The sequence below is a fragment of the Coffea eugenioides genome, chromosome 9 (genome assembly GCF_003713205.1).
Source record: "Coffea eugenioides isolate CCC68of chromosome 9, Ceug_1.0, whole genome shotgun sequence".
Taxonomy (NCBI): domain Eukaryota; kingdom Viridiplantae; phylum Streptophyta; class Magnoliopsida; order Gentianales; family Rubiaceae; genus Coffea; species Coffea eugenioides.
This window is the reverse complement of record NC_040043.1, coordinates 37,105,326-37,123,994: the sequence shown is the minus strand read 5'-3', so window position 1 is coordinate 37,123,994 and position 18,669 is coordinate 37,105,326. Positions and strand designations below refer to the sequence as shown.

At 35.0% G+C, this 18,669-nt stretch overlaps 1 non-coding gene across 1 annotated transcript; it reads right to left on the bottom strand.

Moving 5' to 3' along the window:
- Positions 1-18,295: 18,295 nt before the first annotated feature.
- Positions 18,296-18,402, bottom strand: LOC113748529. Its single transcript, XR_003464383.1, has one exon. It is a non-coding gene; the product is annotated as a small nucleolar RNA R71 (small nucleolar RNA).
- Between the last annotated feature and the right edge of the window lie 267 nt (positions 18,403-18,669).

Here is an 18,669-nt window from a genome sequence, read left to right as displayed (position 1 = left end):
AAGTTCTTTAAAAGGGTTTATTTGCTTTTTTCATTCAAAAACAAAAAATCATTTTTGGGTGACTTGGTACACCCTAACTCGATACCAAGTGGCGACTCCATTTTCATTAAAAAAAAAACCCTTTTTGAACTTCACTTGGCCAAATCGTCGCATTCTTAAGTCCCATGGCTTTTTTACTTTTCATTTCGCACACGTTCACACATTGCACACTACACACAACACACATTCGAATCGAAAAGTGGGGCGCGACAAAGCTTGAATGAGTGCGTGAGTTCTGACGAGAGTTGGACAGGCGTCCTGCTAATACCCTAGGGTTTGCCCTAGGGAGAGGTTGGGGCCTCACATTTAATCCTGGTAGCAACTGGTATAACTAGGCTGTGTTAGGGGAACGAATAATCTAAATTAAAGAGACCCTCATAGCGTGTTGACTTGTTAGAATTAGACTTATCTAATTATTCATGCAATCATAATATTAAACTTCTATGATTGTACTTAGTGTTGTTTCCTGATTAGAGAAATAGTCAATGGTCGTATCTTGACTATTGACAAAATCAAGAAGAGTTGGCTTTTATGCTAGAACTAATTTATCAATAAATAATTGAATTCATCCTTGCATATATGATCGGTTTATAAACTTTATTTGGCAGCTAGAGTCTTGCTATTATTGATTCACTTTTTTTTATCTCAGCTAGAAAAATGTGAGGACTCGAATTTTACTTACTTTTAATTCTATTTTACCGGCTTATTTATTTATTTATTCACCCATTTTCTCCAAATAATTTATTTCAACCATTTTAAATCCATTTACATGGAACAATGTCTCACTTATATTTTTAAAACGTCCCGTTAGCAAATTTAAATTTTTTGAAACTCGTTTAGTAAGGAATAACGAGTACACGTTTTTTTCGAAACAATATTCGATTCGAGAGTGCAATAATCTTGGAGAATTAAGAATAATTAATAGTAGACTAAGAAAAGTTAATTGAGGGATTAGATGTGAATGAATTAAAATTTAAGCTTTTACCGCACGCGCGTCAATAGTTTCTCGAAAGTCGCGCCGGTACGACTAATTGGAGATTTGAGGATTTAATACTAGACTATTAAGTATGAATAATTATAGTATTAGAGGATTTACATTGGAGGATTAGTGCATGGGTGTATCAAACCCGAGAGAAAGTGGTGGCACGAAACACTAGCGCGACACTAGTGAGAGTTGACTTTTTGGCAAACTTAACAACCACTTTTCATTCAAGCTTCCCTCACAAGTTTCACCACACCAAACCCTCATCTCTCTCACCTCATTTTTGGCCAGCCTAAGGAGGAAGAAGGGAAGAAAGAAAAACTTCATCTTCTAGCTTCCATTTCACCCACAAATCCTCCACCAAATCACTCACAACTTGGAGTACCACTCTAGCTAGAAGCAAGGAGCAATCTTGTGGATTTTCTTGGAGAATTTTTGGTGGAAAATCTGATCTTGATCTAGGGTTTCTTCTTGGGTTTGGAAGGTATAAACATCTTCCACCACAACTCTTGCTTTCTTGTTTCATTTCTTGGTTTTGAAGCTTGTAGCTTCCTTCTTGTTGTTGTTGGTTGGATTTGGTTGGTTGAAATGGGGTCTATGAACTCCCACCTTGGTTAAATGAGGGCTGCCATGATGTTTATGCGTGTGTTTGTGTGTTTGTGATGAGTTTTAATGGAAGAAACTAGAAGAGGAAAAAGAAAGAGAGAAACCGTGAGAAAGAGAGCTAGTCGAAAATTCTGTCCATGTTGTCCTGTCTTTATTTCAAAATTTTGATGCTTGGTTGGATGTGAAATTGGTGGATATATGTTGTATATTGTGTGTATAAAGTTCCTTTCAAAAATCGTTTCATTTGGTTGCATAAAACTTGAGCTTTGGCAAGATTCAAATCTGGAAAATGTATAGCAGGGGTTTTCGGACAGTGCTCCTTTATCTGAACATATGTTTTTGTACAAAAGTCGAAATTGAGTGCCGTTAGTGGCATTCAAAACTGGACATTCATAGCTTTCCAACGGTATAAAGATCTCCTGCTGCTTCATTTTGAGTTAACCGCAGTGAGTCGGCAAAGTTAGCTGTTCTGTTTTGACTGTTCATACGAATGAAACTGGAAGCTGTGTTTTGTGGCTTGATTTTGTCCCACTTGTGAAAAGATGTTCAAAATGATGTCTTCTGATGAAATTGTGGATTTTGGAACCTAGTTTCCAACTCTACCAACCATTCTCAATTTGAGTTTGTATAGAGTTAGATATGGTTTGATTTCGAAAGCGCGACAAAGCTGGAAATTGGAAACTTTTCCCTTCCTTGTTGGCTGAATGGTCAAGTCTGTTTTGGGATGTTATATTTCAAAAATTTTAGTGTCATTTAACCATAAATTGCTTATTAAATGTTTCTGGAACCTTGGTTGCAAAAATGGAGTGAATTGAGGTTGATTTCATTGGACAAAAACCTTTGGAAAGAAAGAAAGAGTGGGTTGGCAGATTTGCTTTGAAAATTTCACAAATTTTAGTCATTTTGTTAACTGCCTTCCCGTGCAATTTTTTGTCTAAATTTTGGTAGCATAGTAGTCCAAATATGGAAGTTTAAGTTTACTAAATTTGGTGTAATTTCAATATCATTTCGATATCCAAATAATGCCCCAAAAATTGCTCTTCAAATCTGGAAATTCACTGATCAGTTTGCAAGATTCAGCTGACTTTAAACTGTTATATCTTGATGCTCAAAACTCCGAATTTGGTTCCGTTTGTTATGTTTGAAGCCTTGTTTGGAACTCTTATTGTGTTACAAATTTCAAGTGTTGATTCACTTTCTGTGAATTTTTCCAAATTTCCAAAGATTACAAGAAAACCAAGACTGGTTCAAACCTGTCTTCTTGGAACTGGAACTTTGAGCTGAAACATGAATGCTTTCTGTTTGGAACCTTGAAAAAGTGTCTTCTTGGAACTTTTAGTACTGTGGATCTAGTTTCCAACGGTATAAATTTTTTCATTTTTGGACGTACCAAACTCAAGATCTAATTTTACCAAATTTGTCGCGCAAAGCTGAAAATTCTTGATTTCTTAGGAAATGAGTTTTAAGAACTTTTCATTTCCTTTTGATATTGATAGTTCATTTTGAATCCGATTTCATGGAGGATATGAGTTTTCCCTTGTGACTTTAAATCCTCACTTTTGAATCTTGAATTTCAATAGAGTGAAGTTCTTTTGAGACATTGTCTAAGTTTAAGCAAATACATTTCCTTCCTTGTATGTTAAGTGATTGTGAGTATATGTGAGTGATAATCGATCACTATTTCTTCAAGCGCTCAAGAGGATATTGAAAGAAACCTCGGAGCTGAATACTAAAGGACTTATTTACTCATTTACTTTTGAGTTGGTGAGTGTTCCCTGCATGTGTGTGACTTGAATAGTTGCTATATGTTTAATTCATATTTCTCGTGTGTTTAAGTGTTAAGTGTTCTCTATAATTGCACCTATGTAATTTTCCACCGTTTTAAGACGAGTGCGTACTTTATCACACTCGACCTACTAAAATAACAAATTTCTACCATTTAACCATGAATTTCTACCGATTACCAGTTTATTTGATTATTTGCGCATGTTGTAAGCTCTTAACTGAACTGGGCCCTGCCCTTGGTTGCTAACTTGTTCGAGCCAGGACTGGACTCGGTTGGGTAGGTTGGAACCCTGGGTCACCGTTTCTATATATTCGAGTATTACCACTGGAGGAATAAGGCGATGACCAGACAAATCAGGGAAATTATTAGGGTTATAAGGTGCAACTGACCGAAACAGTTTCACGTGAACACCATATCCTTTTAATGTGTGTTTATTTCTGTAAAATGATAAATGTTTCATCTTAATGTGACAATATGAAATCTTGAACCATATGTGCATTATGCTTAACTTGATTTATTAGAACTGTTTGTGTGTTTTGGAACCTCATTGGGCTGTTTAGCTCATTCCACTCCTTTGTTTTCCTTAACAGGGTTCAAGGCCGAGAGTGCTCACGAATAGTACTAAGTTGTTTTCTTTTGGAGACTTCAAGTTATAATATAACAAATGACTGTAGTACATATTCTTTTGGATTGTATTTAAGTTTGAAGGTTAACTAATTTTAAGTATGAGATGATTTGGAGAACTTTAAATGTATATTGAGAATATTTGAAATATTTCTAGTTTTTGAATTATGGATTGTTGTGAGCCCCGGCGAGAGTTCGGCAAGTGTTCCACGGATACCCTTGGGTTCGCCCTAGGGAGAAGTGGAGGCGTCACAAAAATTTCCTGTGGAAACGATCCTGCTCATCAATATATACAGTTTTATATTGGTCTCGATTAGGTAATTATTATTGCATAGGTGATTGACATTTTGTCAATAATTAATTAGTATCTTCCATTTGTCAATGATTGATTGATATCTACGATTAATTGATGTCTTATTCAATCAGTTAATCAATCAAATCAATCAATTAGTCAGAAAATATTATTTCAGTTATGAATTTTGGCAAGATTTCCTTGATGGAAGGAAACCCTAGAGATTTTTGTATTTGCCAGTAAGGGTCCCTAGCCTAGCCTATAAATAGTATGTGGTATTCCATCAATTGTACACTTTTGGGTTAGACATAGGCTAGAAGATCCTTGGTCTAAATTCTCCTTCAACTTTTTCTTCTTCTACATATTTTGTTTTGTTAGAATAAATAAGAAAAAGTCAAATATACAAGAAGAGATCACATTATACTTGACAACAATGGTTAGAGGTAAGTGTATTTAGATTTCCGCTACATAGTACATTCACATGTACATCGTAGTTTTACATGTGGTATCAAAGCCAACCTCTAACTATGTTGTTCAGCTTATAAATTTATGGTTTATTGGCAATCTGAAAAATGTTTTAAAGATCCGTATCAAGTTTGAAGAAATCGAATTTAATTTGCCATGGGATCTATGGTCCATTTTCTCAATAATTGAGATTTATTAACTGATCCTATGTATATGTATCATTCATATGATACCTTATTTAGGTATGCAATTCATCTAGATTTTCTCCAATAATCTGGTATGATTACAAGTAATTTGAATGTTTCTTGGACTTACATATTTGTGATTGTAAGGGTTATATGTATTGATTGTTATTATCAATACAATATATCAATTCGAGAAACATATACAGAGTTGTTATATTCAACAATCAAAAGATTAATATCATATTAATCTATACAAGATAATTGGTTAACTTTATATGAATGGATCTGCAAGTTTATTGAATCTGTGCTACCTTATTATGAGATAAATATCTAAAGGCATGATTTCAATATGAATTTGCATCAACGTTCGTGTTGTTATTTGGAATTATGTAGTATTTTGTGCACTACGCTTATGTTCATTTATCTCATATTATAATGTCAACATTAGTATGGTTGACTATATTTTAATTTCAGAGAATTTCCTTTATAAAGTGTGTCTTGTATCTCAATTATTTGATGCATGAAGTATTTTAATCACATAAAGGCTGGTGATTAAAAAATGAATATAAAAAAAGGAAATTATGAAATTCTCTTGTCAAAATACAGATTTTTGACTATTTTGATATCCTTATAAAGTCTAGGACACTTTATGTTTGAGAGTAGCCATAGCATCTCAAACATTGGTGTACTACAATTTTGATCACATATAGTTTAGTGATTAAAATGAAGGATTTCTAGTCAACAAATTGACTACTTATTTTCTATAAATTTTCATTAGAAGTTTTCGTACATCGTACATTTGGGAGTAGCCACAACATCTCAAATATACGATGTAAATAACTTTAATCACATAAGATTATGTGATTATAAAAAGAAAGGAAACTTCAATGAAATTCAGTCAACATAAAGTTTTTTTTTTTTACTGTTGACAAATAACAAGATGTCATGCTAAGAATTTCACTTTTACATTATATATTTGGGAGTAGCCACAGCATTCCAAATATTTGATGAGAAAAGTTTTTCATCACATACAATTTGGTGATTGAAGTTACGAAATTTTAGTCAACATATTGACTAATTGATAATTTTTCTTATAGTGCCGTATACTTAGGAGTAGCCACAGCATCTTAAGTATATTAGTGTTTGGAGAAATTTTGTATTTCTTTTTCACATATTGCTGAGTGATTAAAGAAATTAAAAAAATGACATTTATATCAAGTTGCAATTAATTCATTGAGATAGTTATCTGGCCCCACGGGGAGGTAATTATTTTGATGAGATTAATTGACATAAGATGGTAAATTTGACAATCAATTAAGAGATATTTCTATGCCCATAGGTATGAATTATTTCTTTAATTTACTGTTCTAGATTACTAATCTTATGATTAAGTAAAGTAAATTCTATGCATGTTTGCAACCTTTGTCCATAGAAGGGTTTGAATTTACTATTTGAATTGATATAAGATTGATTCAAAATCAAGGTACAAATTTAATAGCTTTTTTATGATATAGTTCTTGATTGTTAATTCAGTGTTTCATTCCAATGATTTTATGGTTCTTATTAGCTTGATTTTTTAAATTCATTCTCTTTTGTTTTTGGTGCAAGTTTTAAATTAGCACTTTTATGAGAATGAACAAACCATTCTCATAATATGGATATATTTGCTGATATAGAGGTTGAGTGTGAGAATTGGGACCAATTTAATAGTTTGCTCATTCTATCTCATATTCATATAAATTAGGGTTCAAACCCTAATTATTTATAGTTAAATCTTACATGAAAGCCATAAAGAAATTGTTGCAGGTTTTAACTAGCACCATTAGAAGGCTATCTTTTGTGACACATAAATATTGAAGTGTCTTTTAGCTCATTTCTTAGAGTTGAGAATTTTGCTATATCATCAATTAAAGTCCCATTAAATTGAGATTGAGTTATTTCTATAAAATTTCATTCTTGATTCTTTCATCAGAATTTCTTAACCATTCAAACCTTTATAATACACATAAAGATATATGGTTAATTACTTGTTTTAACCATGTGTATTAAGAAAGGATAACGAGGTTAAGAAATAAGAGAAACTGAACCTTCATGAAAGAAGAAATAGAAAGAAAGGTAATTTTGTTCTCATTGAGTTAAACAGCAATAAAGACCATCGTTGTTTGTAAGAGAATGATGTTTGATACTCTATCTTGAGAGAAAGTAACTCACAAAAATCTCAATTTTTGAGTGTTATAAATTGTGATATATTTGGTGAATTGGCTAAAGCTGTCAATTTACGCTGCCAGTATAATAAGTTTCTAATTATATGAAAAGTGAATAAAAGTTTCTTTATAGAAACTAAAAAATGTTCACATAAAGATAAGTGATGTATTATTGCTCATTTCAAGAAAATTTGTTTTTTTTTCTAAAACATTATTTTCTTATTACTTTAGAATTTCTATTTTCAAATTAATTACTATTGGGTATGATTATGAACCTCATTATCTAGTAGTAGATTTTGAAAATAGTGAAGTTATTAATTCTAAAGTTTTCAATACCATCATTTGAATTGAGCAATATACTGCATTTGACCATAATAATTACATTAGCAGCAAGTATGTTTATCACTGGGGAAACTTCTTACATTTTGGCATAAGAGATTGAGATATATCTCTATAAGGAAATAAATAGTTGAAAAATTTAAAGAGTTTAGATTAATTGACTATAATATTTCAGGTAGACTGCATACGTAAGGCAGACTATTCAACCATTACGAATGCAATAAGAGTTTCATTATAACACTAAAATTTTGTGAAATATTTTCTATCCTTTTTGATTGGTGAGAGATATTTATCTCATTATTAGGTAACCATTCATCAAATATAAAGTTCCTCTTTTGTTTGATAAAGGATCAATATTTGATACCTTTGTAAGTGTTCAAACAAGAAAGGAAATTTGAAATTTGAGGGATAGAAAATAAAATGAAGGCACAAAAAATTAGGGGACGATCCTATATGTGCTCATTTTATAAATTCCTTAATTATGAAGCATTGCTAATGAGTAAAAGCAATGCTTGATTAGTTACATCCAAAAGATGTACCTTAAGGAAATAATGATATAGTTGTGGATATAGCATTTTGACAATTTTTATATCTTGTGAGTAATGCCTTAAAATTGAAGTATATACTTAAACAATTTCCTCCAATGTTATTTAAACACCACTTTGATTATGGTATGGATGGAAATCAAGTTTAAAATATTATATTCAGTTTTGTGAGGGTAATCAACCTACACATAAAGAAGCTGTACAAAGGAAACAAGGCTATCTTACTTCAAGAAATTTAGATTCCTTTACACCTTAAAAATTATTAGAACTGGAGATTTAAATTTCTTAAAAACATGAAGTAAGTGGGAGTGTTTTGACTCTAGAATGGAGTTTTGAAATGGTAAGGATTCATATTTGACTCCTTTGCATATGGAAAATTGATAGTTTTTCTCAAAATAATTATTTAATTATTTTAGATAAGCAGTCAATTAAAAAACTTCTTGTCAAATAAATGTATAAAGATAAATCCACTTTGAACCTATTGGTTGAGTTATCTTTGAGACAGTTGGAGGCAAAATGTTCTCTATCGAGAATTGAAGTTCTCTGGTTACTATGTTGTATATCTACAAGAGTTTAAGGATGAATTGGGTGATGTTTTCATAAGGTGCAAATGGAGAAATCTCCATATTCAGGAATAATGTCACAAATTACCACAAAATCTCTACCAAATTTTGAGAGATTTTATTTAGAGTAATTATGACACTAGTAACTCACTATTAGAGTTACATTAGATAAATATGAAAACAAATGTCCTTAATATGACTCTTGATAATTAGGTATACACGTATCACCATAATACATTTGTAGAGAATGCAATTTAAATTGTTTCTTCCCAATACTATATTAATTTATTTTTCATTTGATCTTAGAAAATTTTTTTTTCTAGTAAATTAATATACATTAAGGTTACGTGGGAGTAATACTATGAGAGTTTTTCTCAATCATGATATTTGTGAAACCCTTCTATCATTGATATTCACAAAATAGAATGTAAAAGATAATTAATCTATCATAAGACCTTCATGTAAGAGTTCTTTTTTTTTTTTTTTTTTTTAAGACAAACTCGTTATATTTATTCCAAGAGCAAGAACTACAGTGACCAACGAAAGAACTACTGCCTAACCGGGTACTAATCTAATTGACGGGAATTCCCTAGCATCCAGTGCTAGGCACCCGTGAACCTCCCTCGGCAACTGCCGAACTGACTCAAAAATCGTATTTGGACATCCTTGCATGGCCGCTAACCTGTCTGCCACCATGTTAGCTTCTCTGAAAATGTGTGTAACTGTCCCAGCCACCTGCCTCAGTAGGCGACGAGTTCGACGCAGCAGATTGCAATGCGCCCACCCCCCAACGCCGACGAGTTGACAAGAGAAACAAGAACCACCGAGTCCACTTCCCCCAACACCCCCTGAACCCCCCGTGCCACACACTCCCGCAACCCTTCCTGTAATGCCATCGCCTCGGCCTCCAGAACCCCCGTCTCCCCAAACTCCTTGTAAAACGCGAAGATGAGCCTACCATCTGAGTCTCGCAGTACTCCTCCTCCAGCCGCCCTGCCATTGACCACGCTGGCATCTGTGTTCAATTTGCTCTGATGAGCTGGGGGCTTGGTCCAGACAACCACAATCGGCCGCCGTTGACGATTGGTCGAACGAGCCAGCAGTGCCCAAGTGTCCTCCATGTCACCATAGAACTGCGCCTTCATCAGCCTCCCCGCTCGTCCGATATCCTGTATGAAGTTGTCCACCTCCCAACTAATCCGCTACGCTGAGAATGCCTGTCCTTCGAAATGCGCCCTGTTTCGTCCCTTCCAGAGGAACCACCATATCAGTACCGGAAGGATACATCTGATATGAGAGACCGGCAGGCGTGGGCGTGATGCAGCCCATTTCTTCCACAGACTCTCCATCCCCTCAATTGGTCGGCGACCGACTCCAAACCTGCTCCCAAAGTGCCCCCAAACCTCCCTTGCCACAGGGCCATTGACAAAGAGGTGGAGCACCGATTCCTCTTCTTCAAGACAACAGGAGCATCGGGACACCAAAGGTACCCTTCTCTGACGGATAACCGAATCCACCGGTACATAGTTTCTTAACAGCCGCCATGCGAACATAGACATCTTCAACGGGATCCACCTATTCCAAACCATCCCATGCATCGAGGATCTACCTCGGCACTTTCGGCATCGCTCCCAAGCTGAGCTAAGTAAGAACCCTGCCGAAGACGATGGTGACCACACGATTTGATCCTGGCCCTCCAGGTCAAAGGGTATGTCAACTACCGTCTCCATGAGGTGCTCCGGTAACCACTGCCGGAGGCGCTCCTTGTTCCACCCTTCCCGCCCCAAAAATTCTGCCACCAAGAAATGTTGACGGACACTATCTGCTGCCACCAATGAACTGAGAGGACCCAGCTCGCACCAGGTGTCCAACCAGAAATCTATCATACCCGGGCCTAGGCTCCACGAAATGCTAGCCTCAGCCATCTCGCGTATCCCAATAAGACGCTTCCATGTCCCTTTTGGTTTGGCTGCTACCGCTTGAAGCGGGTGCTGATCCCCTATATACTTTGAAAACATATAATCCGCCCAGATAGATCTTCTCTGCCTCAGTCTCCACCACAGCTTACAAGAGAAGGCCTTGACCATGTCCTCCAAAGACCTCACCCCCACTCCACCCTCCTCCGTTGGAAAACACATTGTCTCCCAGGACGTCCAATGTATTCTTTTATCATCCTGTGCTTTGTCCCAAAGGAACGCATTGAATACCCTTCCCAGTGCCACCAAGACTGCCTTGGGGGGTTTCATGTAAGAGTTCTTTGATTACTTTTAAGTAATAATAGTGAACAATTGCATAATATGCACATCATGCATTGGAATGAATACATAAATTCACCAAGGATGTGATGAAGTTATACCACAGAAAGTTACTATTTGGCATAAAGTTTGTCGATATTGTATTGTGGCCATTATAGATATTTGAACTGACTATACCCTTTCATTATGTATACATGAAAGAGTGGGAGTCAAAATAGGCAAGTCGACATGAGGTATTCAATAGTTATTTGAAAAGCAAAAGGTAACTATTGAGTATACAGTAAGGAGTTATTATTTTTTATCAAACATCTAAAGGTTGCTGGCTGAGTTATTAATGATCAAATAACTCACATGTAACTCAATAGTTCATTTAGTATTTTGCTATTATTCTCAAACTATAGTTATTGTCTAGACACTTGAGATATTTATATTTACATGATTTTGTGCACATTGTTGTTCATGTATAAAGTAAGGATTATGTGAACCATAAAGTTGGACTCTGAATAACTTATATAAAGTTATTCATTTTTTTAATGCACTTGATTCGGAAGTATAATACATGGACGGAAGTGTTTGCCATGAGAGCATAATCGCCATGATTCATGTATTATTATTTTCTAATTAAGCTACTGTTACATAACTGCTGAATTTGATGAGTGACAAACAAGGTTTATGGCCATTTTTAAGTAGTTAGTTACTCATAAATTGTTTGACTGTTACAGCCCCACCTTCCCCTAAGGCGAACCAAAGGGTTTGGCGGATCGCCTGCCCAACTCTCGCCAGGACTCGATTGCTCTCATCAAGTGAAATAAGATATAACCTCGAGACTAAGCGAAAAACAATTCCCAAACTTGAAACATATACTTACATTCATATCCATCTCAAACAGAAAAAAAATCCCAATTAGAACAAAAACTTTAAGTTCTTACTCCATCCAACCTTATCCAAGCACTAGCGCGAGAACAATAAAAAAAAATTAAAAACTAGACCAAGCTAGTCTGCACAGGACTCACGCCCTCGGTCGCATCCCCTGTAAGGAAAACAAAGCTAACGGAATGAGCTAAAAGCCCAGTGAGGTTCCATACACAGAGCCAAATAATTAAACAAGGACATTAATCATATAATAACAAGTAATCCAGAAAACATTTACAATATAAAGTAATGATAATACATTCATTCAAAGGATACATGCTCACATGGAACCCTTCGTTCATTCATTCCACCAACCATTTCCTTATTCCTCCAGCATTAAAAATAATTTCATTTGTAAGTGAAAACCCCTCCATTGTTCTTGTCATTCATTCATTCATTTCATTTTTCCCCTACTGGACATTGGCCAGTCCCCACCAATCTTCGTAGTCATACTCGAGTATACCAAACATTAACCTAGGGTCCCCAATAGCCCGACAGAGTCCTCTTCTAGCTCGAGTCGACCGGCAATGAAGGGCAAGGGCCCAGTTCAGCCAAACGGCTTACATTCATGCAAAAGTAGCATTTAATCATTTAATCATTGTAAATTCCACATTCATTTAGGTCGAGTGCGATAAAGTACACACTCGCCTAACAAAATTCATTTTAGAAATCATTGAAACATTTTACATTTAATCAAATATACACAAATAGTCACATAGTCACAACAATCCACATAGTCATTGAAAACATAACGTACAAAGAACACTCACCTATTTAAACAAAATAACGTCCAAAGTTTCTTTCCGGACAACAATCTCAATCACCAAGGAACCCTAAGAGTAACCAAAAGAACACATTATACTTCAACCATCAAAGATTTAGGTGAATCGAAGAAAATCTGAATAATTACTAGGAAAATATATAAATATGAGTTTTAAAGTGAAAAGAGTACATTTAGATCAAAGGTCACGAGTAACTAAGAGTTTTTCAAATCGAACACAAAACTATACTCAAAAGGTTTTTAGAAAATTTCATCGGAAAACAAATGAAACAGTGCCACGTCAAAATCCGGCCAGAACTTGGCCGGATATCCGGCCGGATTCAAGGCAGTGAGCATTCCAATTTTTTTTTCTTCTTCCCCTGTCAATCCAGCTAGCAATCCAGCCAAGAGTTGGCCGGATGCACGGCCGGATTTGAAGAAACATTTTTTTCAAATTTTTGCAAAGCTTTTTGTTTGGCTCGAAACTAACACATATGCAAAGAAATAACGTATAACAAGTGTTTTGGGTAAAATCATATGAAAAGGAAGATAAACAAACCCTAAATTCACACCCAAAGCCTCGCTTGATAAAATTAGGTTTTGCGGTCGAGAAACCCTGTGCAACTCTTCTTTGCCTTGGAAAGGAAATGAGTAAACATTTGAAGTTCAAAACTTGACATTTGCAACTAAGTATCATGTTTACAATGGTCGTCACATTCACCATGCGAAAATGTATAAGTTTAAATGAAATTTAGCTCATCTAACACCACTAGAGTGGACCTAAGTATATCTAAGCAAAGTAAGTCCAATGCATCACAAAATCACATTTCAAATCTCACTTTCACTCACTCAAACTTCAAGAATATAAATGGACAGCATTTTCCCTTAATTTCTTCACTTTCCACCCTACAATCAAACACCAAATCTCATCTCAAACCAACCACAATTTCACATACAAATCATAGGCGATAAAACACACCTTTCGGCATAACAACCACAACTGAAGCTACACTTATCGGATTGAAACGAATCTTATGGTATTTCGCAGCCAAGACATATACCTACATTCCTTATGAAGACCTCGAAAGCCAAATCATGCATTTTCATGGTCAAAAATTGAAATCTCAGAGAGGACAGAAAACTGTCCGTGAAACAAGGCTTGTGGGCAGTCAGGGGTATTTCAGTAATTTCACATGATACAGTACTCCGATTGAGTTGAAATTTTACCAGTAGCTAGCTAACCCAAATACAAACAACTTTCATGTTTTAAGCAAAAGCTGATTCGGTCTCTCTCAAGGACGAACATACAGTGCAATGACATGGCAGATTTGAAACCCTAAAACTGAAATTTAACATGACTCTAGCTCAAACCATGAAATCTTCCACAAAATAACATATTTAACAACTATAATCCACTAATCTACTATTATTGAAACAAAAAGGGAATTTCTAAGCAAAGTACCTTGAACCCTCAAGAAATATGGTAGCTTAGTCTTTCCTCCTCCAAAATAACTCCACCAAAACCTTTAAATTTCCCTAGTGAGCACTTGTGTGGAGTAGTTTGTGATTTGGTTGGTTAAAACTCAAGATTGAAGCTAGCAAGTGAAGTAGGAAATGAACTTTTTTTCTCTCTTATTTTGCTCCTCAAACAGCCGGCCAAGGCCAAGAAAAATGGGAGAAACATTGGTTCAAAATTGGTTTTAGTAAAGGTGAAAAGGTCTTGGTCAAATCCAACCTCCAACCGATTTGCGACACGTGGCACCTTAGATGTTTTAAACTTATCTTCTCACTCCCAATGGCCTATCTATCTAGCTAACCTCTAATTATCTCCTAGCACCTTGTAAAATAATATTCCTTTACACAAAAATCGCTTAGTCACCAAAATCATATCGCACTTACCGCACTAGCGGGTCCTACGTCTATAACGCACTTCAAATTTAACGCACACTAACTTATACTAGGAAAATGATTTAAAACTGTACTTACTTATAAAAATGCATAGAAACTTTAATATTTTAAAGGTCAGTATAAAAATGTAGGCAAAAATAAAATTATACCTAGAAAATGTGAAAATTTTTCGGGTTCTCACATTGACTATTTCATGTGGGTCAAGTGGGAGAATGTAAAACTTGCTTCTTTTGAGGCAATTATGACCCACATGATTGATTCTAAAGTGATTGATATCATAATTAATTGATTGATATTTTGTCAATAATTAATTAGCATCTCCCATTATATACTGATTGGTGATTCACATCCTGATCAAAACTTTTTTTTTTTGTCAAACATCATAATTGCATTTCATTTCATAACTTGATACTACAAGAGTTAGATACATTAGAGTTACTTCCTTTGTATTCATTTTGTGCTCTCTCATAGAGCCACATGGGGAAACACACTTCCCATTCACATCCTGATCAATTGATTGACATTTTGTCAATAATTAATTAGTATCTTCCATTTGTCAATGATTGATTGATATCTACTATTAATTGATGTTTTATTCAATTAGTTAATCAATCAAATCAATCAATTAGTCAGAAAATATTATTTCAGTTATGAATTTTGGCAAGATTTCCTTAATGAAAGAAAACCCTAGAGATTTTTGTATTTGCCAGTAAGGGTCCCTAGTCTAACCTATAAATAGTCTGTGGTATTCCATCAATTATACACTTTTGGGTTAGGTATAGGCTAGAAGATCCTTACTCTAAATTCTCCTTCTACTTTTTCTTCTTCTACATATTTTGTTTTGTTAGAATAGACAAGAAAAAATCAAAGATACAAGAAGAGATCAACATATGTTTGACAACAATGGTTAGAGGTAAGTGTATTTAGATTTCTGCTGCGTAGTACATTCACATGTACATAGTTAATTTAACAGTTTTGGCATTTGGTGGGGTTGACAATAGTTCCTTGGTCCTTCTGCCACTTGTGGAGAATGCAATAATGCGAAGAGTTTAGAATTTGGTACTTTTCCATTTTTTTTTTACTCTCTTCGAACTTTTATTTTGGTGCTTTTCCAGTTGTTTCCACAAGCTGCTTGCAAAGAAGATCATCTAGTCTATACATGTGGAATCTGCTATGGAGAATGGCGGCCTTTGTGATGAAGACCGCACTGATAAGAGTTTATTTTACGTATTTTTAAGTGCATTTTATTAGTTAATTTTGAGTTGATTATTTAGTTTTATAAATAAAATAAAGAGGTTTTTGGTAAAATTATATATTTTTGGTAAAAGTGGATAATATTGCATTTCTATTGATTTTAATGGTAAAAACTTCATTTTTATGCAGGAATGATGATTCAATCACCAAAGGATGTCAAATGAGGTAAAAAATAGAGATTTGGTGATGAATTCAAGTGGCAACAAGAAGAATGAAGTGAAAAACGTTCAAGTAAGGAAATGCAATACAAGTCAGTTTTGACACTCTTCAGTATTTTGACCATATCTGGAGCTACACTTATCGGATTGAGGTGATCTTTATACCATTTTAAAGCTAAGAAAGAGACCTACAATTCGTATGAAGACATCGAAATCCATTTCTACCATCGTCATGGGCAAAACGTTGGAATACAGAAGCTACATTCTGTGGTCGGAAGTTAAAACAGAGGTTTGAACAGGTGACAGTATTTCGATCATATCTCAGGCTACAAAGCTCCGATTTGGATGATTCTTGAAGCATTGGAAAGCTAACTCAAAGGGCTACAACTTTTGTGTTTTGGACAAAAGCTAGTTTGGCCTTTATCATGGAGAAAATCGCAGGTGAAATAAGGCCAGAGTGAAAACGCGAGTAGACAAAACGCGAGTTTATGCCGCGTTTTGTGTAGGCGCGTTTTATAGCCGAAATTCTGCAATTTGACTCAGCCAATTCTCTTGTGTTCATACCACTTTCCAGCTATAAGATAAAAGGGAATTCGGTGCACATGCTTCAGAAGTCAAAAGGGCAAGAAAGGTGGCTTATTTTCAAGTCAAAAACATTGGTTATTGACAATTATAACAAAGTTAGATTTGGGGAATCAAAAGTTGGAATTTGACTTGGAAAAATAAGCCTTTGAGTGTAGTTTTTATGCAGAGACATTGAGGGAGGTCTGGACATCGATTCGTAGCTTAGCTTCTTACAGAAAAACATATTCTCTCTACCTAGGACTTGCAAGGGGCAATTGGGATTTCATCTTGTAATCATCTAAGTTCAAGACAAAGGAGATTTTTGGAAGGCTTCACCATATCTTGGCTAAGACTTTCTTTACTCTGTTTGTATTTGTAATTCATGATGATTTACATTAATGAAGTTATGAGTGTTTCATCATTCATGAGTAGCTAATTTCCTTTATCTAGGGAGTAGATGAAGCTTATGGCCAAATGATATGAAGTGATTGTGATTTATGCTTGTTATGTCTTGTATTAACTTATCTACTTGTGTATGTTGGATTACTTGTTGTTGCTTGATCACCAATAGTAGGTTTATAGTTGTTTTTACTCATTGAGAAATGGTAAAAATAATGGAATGACACAAGTAGAACTTGTGTTGTATATTCATGAGAATAGAAATACATTCAAGTGGATGAAATCTGCATTTCATGTGTAAATAAGAACAGATTTAGTATTTACCAAGAGATTAGGAAAAACTAATCTGTTTTAACCCATTATTATCATGAGAATGTGAATTTGGTATTTCTGGAAATGAATCCTTGGTTAAACAAGAGCAGTAACAAGTGTTGAATTAATTCATTTTAGATCTTTTGAGTCATAAGTGGAATCTACATCCCTAGATCTTAATATTTAGTGAATTCTACTCCTATTGTGAAATTGCATTTATCTATTTAAGAATTTTTGTAGTTGAATTAAAATCTGAAGTTTCTGCTCAAATTAATTGTAAGTCTAAATAATAGAGTAAATTAGTATCTAATAATTGTTTTAATTGCTCCTCGTGGGATCGACCCGATACACATCTTGTACTACAATTGCGACCTGTATACTTGCAGTCCAACGGGTGTAAAATCGGAATTAAACTTGCATTGATAAAAAAATTCCCGTCAAGTTTTTGGCGCCGTTGCCGGGGAGCGGCAATATTAGAGCCTAATCAACTCTATTAATTTAGACAGATTTATTTTTATTAGTTGAGCTGATTATATTTAATCTTATATTGTAATCAGTTTTTGACAATTGAAATTGCATAATATCTCTTATTTCTGTTTGTAGTGTATGCACCGGGCGTCTCGGGAAGTTACACCTTTCGATCCAGAAATTGAGAGGACACTACGTAGACAAAGGAGGCACACACAACAGCAAGAGGAACAAGAGATTTGGCATCCGATAGAGGACATTTTGATAGAACTACCATTTGAAGAAGAAATGGCGGAAAATGACCAAAATAGGCGAGTTCTACGAGATTATACTCTACCGGGAACACAAGGATCTCAAACAAGTATAGTAAGGCCTACGGTAAATGCTAACAATTTTGAGATTAAACCATCACTTATCCAAATGGTTCAACAATCTCAATTTGGAGGTAATGCAGTAGAAGATCCTAATACACACTTAGCTACATTCTTGGAAATTTGTGATACAATTAAAATGAATGGAGTTAGTGATGATGCTATAAGACTAAGGTTGTTCCCATTTTCATTGAGAGATAAGGCCAAACTTTGGCTACACTCTCATGCTCCTAATACTTTCACTGGATGGGATGAACTATCAAGAGCATTCTTAAATAAGTATTTTCCACCAGGTAAGACTGCTAAGTTTAGAATGGATATCACTGGTTTTAGTCAAATGGAAGGAGAATCATTATATGAAGCATGGGAAAGGTTTAGAGATTTGCTTCGGAAATGTCCACATCATGGACTGCCGGAATGGTTAATCATACAAACCTTCTATAATGGTTTAGTTTTTTCTACTAAAACTATGATCGATGCAGCTGCAGGTGGAGCTTTAATGGGTAAATCACCCCAAGAGGCTCATAATTTGATAGAAGAAATGGCAGCAAATAACTACCAATGGGCCAATGAGAGAGGTAATACAAGACGTCACGCAGGTATGATAGAAATTGACACTCTCAATATGCTGAGTGCTCAAATGAATAATGTGATGAAGTTGCTAAATAGACAAGGTGG